Source organism: Silene latifolia, chromosome 10 (genome assembly GCF_048544455.1).
Source record: "Silene latifolia isolate original U9 population chromosome 10, ASM4854445v1, whole genome shotgun sequence".
Lineage (NCBI taxonomy): Eukaryota > Viridiplantae > Streptophyta > Magnoliopsida > Caryophyllales > Caryophyllaceae > Silene > Silene latifolia.
In genome coordinates, this window is record NC_133535.1 from 15205725 (window position 1) to 15214724 (window position 9000).

The 9000-nt window shown below is 35.7% G+C and overlaps 1 long non-coding RNA gene across 1 annotated transcript; it reads right to left on the reverse strand.

Moving 5' to 3' along the window:
• Positions 1-3898: 3898 nt before the first annotated feature.
• LOC141607716 (uncharacterized) lies at positions 3899-6125 on the reverse strand. Its single transcript, XR_012526940.1, has 3 exons — positions 5945-6125; positions 5739-5847; positions 3899-4195 (listed from the first exon to the last, which is right to left on the reverse strand). It is a non-coding gene; the product is annotated as an uncharacterized LOC141607716 (long non-coding RNA).
• Positions 6126-9000: the final 2875 nt, after the last annotated feature.

Below are 9000 nucleotides of genomic sequence, written 5' to 3' on the forward strand. Positions count from 1 at the left end.
AAGGAGGTGTGCCGCGGGAAAGGAAAGGAAAGGAGGAAAGGAGCGGGTTTTAGTCGGGATTTTACGAGTCGGTTTTGGCTCGTTTCGATAATAATTAGAACCGTTTGTCAAACGCAAATTCCGACAAGACCAAAGTTCTTAAACACGAGATTACAAGAAAATTGAATACTCATACGACCCATTTCCAAAATCGTTTGCCCAATTTTCAAAAGAGTTGTCATTTTTCCCCGATATGCCCATTTTTCGAAATAAAAAGTTTTTACACGGTTTAAACTATTTTTAAACATTTCGAAACTATCAAAATAAATACTTTACTTCAAAATATAATAAAATTATATTTATTTGAATTATTATTACTTCAAATACATTAATATCAAATTTTACTTGATTAATAAATTACTTTCGCAAAATAATAACGGTCCGATTTACGGGGTGTTACAATCACCCCTCCTTTTAAAAAGTTTCGCCCTCGAAACTTGGAAGGAGAAATTATAGTATACAACATCTTAATAATATAATCATAAGAAAAATATAGGTATCTTTTCAAAGAAACGGTGATACTCTTGTTGATCAGACAAGAACATCCACATTCATATCAAGATATATAAAAATATTTCTACACCAATAAATGAGAAAACCCATTATTGTGACGTCTCCAATAACGAGATTTAACACTCATTAATGTTAAAACCATTAAAAATCATAAAAGCATTTTCAAAATTTTAGTTTAAAGTTCTATAATAAGAATAATATCTTTACTAATTATGATTAAATACGGCTTAGTAACTCGGAAAAAAAAAAAAAAGTAAGAAAAAGGAATACCTTACGGAAATAAATCAAAATTTCATTTTCAAAAATAGGTTAGGTTTGCAGAAGTGACATAAACTTTTATGAATGAATCGAAACTGGTAGCTTGAAAGTTTAGAAGTCGTACAAAAAAGGAAAGTAACTTAGATAGCATAAAAATAAAGTATGTTAAGAGAGCTCAAACTTAATCAACAAGAGAGCTATAATGAATTTCATGGGGTAAGAATTAAAGTCGAACCTAACAGGGTGTCAAAGATGGAGTTTCATAGGTTACCAACATCAAACTTATGAGAGGAGTATGATGAAGTAAGGAAGAGAGGTATGAGCGGTAACGCTCATGATCAAGGAAGAAGGGAGATTAGACAACAAGGAAACGCCGTACACTCTTATCAAACGGTTCCGAAACTTCCTAACAACAAAACTCATAACCACATCACTCCCAAGGGTTTCCTCAATCGCTTATGTTACCTCTTCCTAATATATTCCCTGGAACAAGATATTTCACTATAAGTGTGATCTCATCGCTCCAAATCCTCAAACATCCCGAAACAACTTTCACAAGCCTAAGGTCAAGGCTTCCAACAAAGTTATATTCGTATCCAACTAGTGTCAACTATGGGTTCCTCAAATATTCTACAAGGTTCTCATTTCAAAACAAGGTAGTAACATACCAACCCCAAAATCCGAAAAATCAATAGGATCTCAAGTTCCTCTATCCTTTTACTTATTAAGGATTGCCAAAAGCGGAACTACACTCAGCTACAACACCGTCCCATCATCTCAAGTACTCAATGCGACCTCAAGGTCTATAAAACTATAGGATTAACAAATTCTTCTTAATACTAAGTCTCTCTCAACTCAAGAACTCTCAAGAGCCAACTAATACCAAATCACATCACCAATCCATTCTGGTCATCAACATCCCCAAGGAGTATTCTTTCAAATTTGATATCCTATACTTACTTACCATCAAATTCTCAAAGAACAAGGTCATAATTGTAACAACACTTTATCACCTCAGAGTTCCTAAAACCATTAATTGAAATTATGTTCCTTAGCCTAACAATTGGTGTCAACCATACCATTACCCTTTCTAGTTACCAAAACAAATGCTAAAACCTCCCAATAATGTAACTTACTCTCACTCTCATACCATACCTCAAGTAGTAATCAATATCACTCACTAAAACCAACTAATAATCCCACATTTAACATTTCTCACACGGTAACATATACATTATCAAACCCTCATCTCCAAAGTGATTATGGAAGCCAATCACAAACTCGACTACTTAGTCAATCCTATATCCTCAAGTCACATCTCACTAACTCTGTAAACATGGTCAACAAGGTACCAACTATACTAAGGAGATAAGGAGTGATAACGGGATAGAGAAACGGTAAAATATTTTCGAAGGGTGCATGAGCCTGACAAGTTAGGAAACTAAGGAGTCGGACCGTAAAGATAACGGTTGGCAAAAATAAGAGGTATTCGAGTTAAGAAGATATCTCGGGTAAGAAGAAGACACGTAAACTTTGGCATAAAAACAGGGTTCAATGATCGTTAAAGAGAAGGAAAGGAGAACAGAAGCGGCATAATGAAAGGGTTACTCGCTTACAAACACTCATCAAAGCTTATGATCGATATGGTAAGGTTACATCACTAAGGTGCTCAACAAAGCCTCAAAAGTCCACCAAATCATAGGACTAACAAGGACTCCACGAGGGTAGGTATTCCTCAACTCAATTGGTTCTAAGAGCCAAAATCAATTCACCACACAAATTCATTTGTTACCACCCATGTCCCAAAGTATCTCCTTTACAATTCTCGTCATTGAACTTCACTTACTATGTCATCCCCAAGTACCATAGCTTGTCTACTCCATCATCTCACCACTTAATACTTCTAGTCTCCGATACCATAAATTAGAATCACATCCTTGAACTCACGAACTACATCGAACAACATTCCACCAAAATTCCCAAATCCAGATATGATTAATAAGGTCAACCACGTGTTCTCAAATTTCGAAAGGTCAACAAGGCTACTCTATACTAGATTTGGTCAACTCAAAAGGTTTAACAAACTAACTAATTCCAAAGTACAATACCAATCCATTAAGCAACATCAATGTCCTATTGTATTCCTTTCAAGGCCTACAAGGATTAGTGCTAACTATCACCTTTAATTCTCCACAGGAAACATCGAGACTCTCAAATGAAGTAGCTCAGGTTCATTCCATCTTATGTGCTATGGCAGTACCCATGCTCAATCATCTATAACAAACAAGCTCTCAATAGACATAAATCCCAAGGTGTTTCTCATTTCACTAAGTTCTCATATCAAGCACAACTAACAAGACTAACCAAAGGATCCCAAGTTATATTCTCCTATACAACTCAAACCCTAAACAATCAATTTCTCAACTCGTTCACGCCCTCCAATGATACATTCTCTCAAAACTGGGTTCTCTTGAACAAGGGAACTACCCTGCGGAATAAAAGGAAGGTGTCCACAAGGACTCTTATTATAAGAAGAAAACGAACCAAGGATGAATCGGGAGAAAGAATAGAAGAGTAGTTACCAAGGCGAGAGAAGAGGAATTAAAAAGACGAATAAACAACGAGATTGGAAGATTAAGGTAAGATACACCGAATACGAAAAGAAGTATCAAGAAAGTGGAAGCATTCTTCATTTGGCATAACCAATCTTCAACATTCGGCAACGGCCACTCAGTCTTGGTCACCAACGAGTAAGATCACGGTCATAGCTTCAACGGCACGAAAATTAATAACTAACAATTAACAAACCCAGCTGGTAAGATTGCATTATCTACGTTTCTTGGAGAGCCATCTTGCAAAATAGAACATTGGTTAGAACCTAACAAATAGCAATCACAAACAGACTACCACATAAAATCCTAAATCTACCCATCCTACCCATCTCTCAAGTTTATTATTTAAAGGTCAAGTGACTTTAAGTGGGGTGCACAAACGTGCGTCGGGAGCAACAAGCTCTGATACCAACTGTGACACCCTTAAAAAAAACGTTAATTAAACACGTAAAATCTACAGAAAAACTGACAGGATATGTTTGTAATTGGTTCAACTAGACAAAACCTGTAATTTTTAAAACTTTCCTAACCATTCACAAACAATTCCGAAAGAAGAGTGTCAAAACCTGCAAAAGCTAACAACTAATTTACATGCCATAGCTAACGATAAGAAAATATAATGATACAAACCAAAATCAAAGAGGGAGACATATGTCCCTTCAAAATATATACACAACCAAAAGTTAAAAGGTTTACTACAAAAATAGCCAAACTAGGTCCAAGGTTCTTTTGCTCACTAGCTCGTCTGTGTACCCCAACTAAGCATCATCAACCTGTCAATCGCATTTTATACAAACACGAAAGCCACAATTCAGTGGGGAGTAACTTCGAGTCCTCCCAGCCACGAAAGGTCATATTTAATGTAACATGTAATGTAACATGTAAACAACATGATAAATAATTCAATTATCAAGTATTCTAACATATGAACACTAATTGACCAATTTAAGCTATCATGTGAAACATATAACAAACAGTCATCCAAACTTTATCAATTGTAACCGGCTTACATCTCACCTATTACAATTCATAAAATCACCATACAAGAAAGGGCAATATATCAAAGACAGGGCATAAGTTCTTAGCACCGTCAATAGTCACTCAGAATCGAGTCTATACCACGAGGTAGGGAAGGTAATCGAACCGGTATCTTGGCTCAGAGGTTCTATCAAAACATGGCCAAGACACAACACAACCCTAGCCTAAAATCTGCGCAGACCTAGACATGCGGATACACACCACCACACCCAAGACCCACAATTTTTCTAAAACAAAGTGAGTACCCTAAGGAGTCCACCAAAGGGTTGGCTAGTACTTAAGCTGACCACTTACTATCAAAATAAGTAACGAGGTCATGCCCCAACTTGGATATAATCCCACCAAGTCAGGAACACAAAGGCTATTAAGCAGTGAACATATACTCGTCAGAGACTATAAAGGCCTATCTATGACAAACACAACAACCTGCAAGAAGTATTCAATACCAATTCCAATTCTAACAATATTAACAATATTAAAGGTTTCAGGGAATCTAGGGCCGTTTCTACAATATAAGAAACTATTAAATTCAACCAACAACACATGTGAACTAAAACTTAATAAATGGCCTAAAACAAGAATAAGGCCAATTATCCCTTTTTCACATTAATTTTCATCCAACCGAATTTTTACCCGCAACCCCATCTGCGACAGTGCGGGTTAAATTGCGGCTGACCAATCACACAATTGACTGACATCGAATCGGTCAAAGGGACTAAGGCTCAGTTTTCGGTACAATCATCAAAACATTGCAATTATTGCTATAAAATTCATTTTGAGCCTATTCATTACAATTTCATTTTATAACCTATACTAATATGTGCAACTACCAATACAAACATAATTTTTACCATTAACATAATTTTTACTACTAATATGATTCAATTCAAAAGTGTACTCATATGTGACTTATACTAACTATAACATTAATTAACCCGAAATGACCAATATTGCATGAAAAACCGCGAAACAAGCAACGGGCTGACCGGGCCAGGCCAGGCTGCCGTGGGCCTGCACGGGCCTGCCGGGCCTGCTGGGCCTGCTGGCCGCCACCCCCACTCCTCCATTTCTCCATTTTTGTTCAGTTTAACATCGTCTGAAACATCAATTAATCATTTCTATACTAATATGTTAACTTAAACTAACAAAAGACAAGCATTAGACATGCATGCAACCCATTTTATCATGTGAAAATTTACTACTCAAACAAAAATCACAAAAACATACAAAAAGCAAAGAATGTGACGATTATTCGTCGAGTAACTCGAAATATGTTACCTTAAGCTAGAAAATGAGCAATTAGCACCTTGAATACCAAACCCTAATATACACTAGCCACTATCTTCAACAATATACGAGTCCCCAAACTCGTCTTCCAAATCTTCACCTAAATAAACAATAAAAACACAATAATAAGTATAAAAACCGAAATTATGCCAAAATCGTCTTAAACCAACATCAAGAAAACTGAAATTAAAACATACTAGGTTGTAGATCTCGAAGAGAGGATTCCGAAAATATAAATTTTGTGAAAAACGGACTAGTAACGAAGAAATTATGATGAAAATAGCTTAGAAATCTTTGATTTTGTATAAAAATGGTGTTTGCTAGAAGGTTCAAGGAGAGAGTAGGTGGAAAAGAAAAAAAATCAGAATGGAAGGGGGAAAGGAGGTGTGCCGCGGGAAAGGAAAGGAAAGGAGGAAAGGAGCGGGTTTTAGTCGGGATTTTACGAGTCGGTTTTTGCTTCGTTTCGATAATAATTAAAACCGTTTGTCAAACGCAAATTCCGACAAGACCAAAGTTCTTAAACACGAGATTACAAGAAAATTGAATACTCATACGACCCATTTCCAAAATCGTTTGCCCAATTTTCAAAAGAGTTGTCATTTTTCCCCGATATGCCCATTTTTCGAAATAAAAAGTTTTTACACGGTTTAAACTATTTTTAAACATTTCGAAACTATCAAAATAAATACTTTACTTCAAAATATAATAAAATTATATTTATTTGAATTATTATTACTTCAAATACATTAATATCAAATTTTACTTGATTAATAAATTACTTTCGCAAAATAATAACGGTCCGATTTACGGGGTGTTACAATCACCCCTCCTTTTAAAAAGTTTCGCCCTCGAAACTTGGAAGGAGAAATTATAGTATACAACATCTTAATAATATAATCATAAGAAAAATATAGGTATCTTTTCAAAGAAACGGTGATACTCTTGTTGATCAGACAAGAACATCCACATTCATATCAAGATATATAAAAATATTTCTACACCAATAAATGAGAAAACCCATTATTGTGACGTCTCCAATAACGAGATTTAACACTCATTAATGTTAAAACCATTAAAAATCATAAAAGCATTTTCAAAATTTTAGTTTAAAGTTCTATAATAAGAATAATATCTTTACTAATTATGATTAAATACGGCTTAGTAACTCGGAAAAAAAAAAAAGTAAGAAAAAGGAATACCTTACGGAAATAAATCAAAATTTCATTTTCAAAAATAGGTTAGGTTTGCAGAAGTGACATAAACTTTTATGAATGAATCGAAACTGGTAGCTTGAAAGTTTAGAAGTCGTACAAAAAAGGAAAGTAACTTAGATAGCATAAAAATAAAGTATGTTAAGAGAGCTCAAACTTAATCAACAAGAGAGCTATAATGAATTTCATGGGGTAAGAATTAAAGTCGAACCTAACAGGGTGTCAAAGATGGAGTTTCATAGGTTACCAACATCAAACTTATGAGAGGAGTATGATGAAGTAAGGAAGAGAGGTATGAGCGGTAACGCTCATGATCAAGGAAGAAGGGAGATTAGACAACAAGGAAACGCCAGACACTCTTATCAAACGGTTCCGAAAACTTCCTAACAACAAAACTCATAACCACATCACTCCCAAGGGTTTCCTCAATCGCTTATGTTACCTCTTCCTAATATATTCCCTGGAACAAGATATTTCACTATAAGTGTGATCTCATCGCTCCAAATCCTCAAACATCCCGAAACAACTTTCACAAGCCTAAGGTCAAGGCTTCCAACAAAGTTATATTCGTATCCAACTAGTGTCAACTATGGGTTCCTCAAATATTCTACAAGGTTCTCATTTCAAAACAAGGTAGTAACATACCAACCCCAAAATCCGAAAAATCAATAGGATCTCAAGTTCCTCTATCCTTTTACTTATTAAGGATTGCCAAAAGCGGAACTACACTCAGCTACAACACCGTCCCATCATCTCAAGTACTCAATGCGACCTCAAGGTCTATAAAACTATAGGATTAACAAATTCTTCTTAATACTAAGTCTCTCTCAACTCAAGAACTCTCAAGAGCCAACTAATACCAAATCACATCACCAATCCATTCTGGTCATCAACATCCCCAAGGAGTATTCTTTCAAATTTGATATCCTATACTTACTTACCATCAAATTCTCAAAGAACAAGGTCATAATTGTAACAACACTTTATCACCTCAGAGTTCCTAAAACCATTAATTGAAATTATGTTCCTTAGCCTAACAATTGGTGTCAACCATACCATTACCCTTTCTAGTTACCAAAACAAATGCTAAAACCTCCCAATAATGTAACTTACTCTCACTCTCATACCATACCTCAAGTAGTAATCAATATCACTCACTAAAACCAACTAATAATCCCACATTTAACATTTCTCACACGGTAACATATACATTATCAAACCCTCATCTCCAAAGTGATTATGGAAGCCAATCACAAACTCGACTACTTAGTCAATCCTATATCCTCAAGTCACATCTCACTAACTCTGTAAACATGGTCAACAAGGTACCAACTATACTAAGGAGATAAGGAGTGATAACGGGATAGAGAAACGGTAAAATATTTTCGAAGGGTGCATGAGCCTGACAAGTTAGGAAACTAAGGAGTCGGACCGTAAAGATAACGGTTGGCAAAAATAAGAGGTATTCGAGTTAAGAAGATATCTCGGGTAAGAAGAAGACACGTAAACTTTGGCATAAAAACAGGGTTCAATGATCGTTAAAGAGAAGGAAAGGAGAACAGAAGCGGCATAATGAAAGGGTTACTGCTTACCAAACACTCATCAAAGCTTATGATCGATATGGTAAGGTTACATCACTAAGGTGCTCAACAAAGCCTCAAAAGTCCACCAAATCATAGGACTAACAAGGACTCCACGAGGGTAGGTATTCCTCAACTCAATTGGTTCTAAGAGCCAAAATCAATTCACCACACAAATTCATTTGTTACCACCCATGTCCCAAAGTATCTCCTTTACAATTCTCGTCATTGAACTTCACTTACTATGTCATCCCCAAGTACCATAGCTTGTCTACTCCATCATCTCACCACTTAATACTTCTAGTCTCCGATACCATAAATTAGAATCACATCCTTGAACTCACGAACTACATCGAACAACATTCCACCAAAATTCCCAAATCCAGATATGATTAATAAGGTCAACCACGTGTTCTCAAATTTCGAAAGGTCAACAAGGCTACTCTATACTAGATTTGGTCA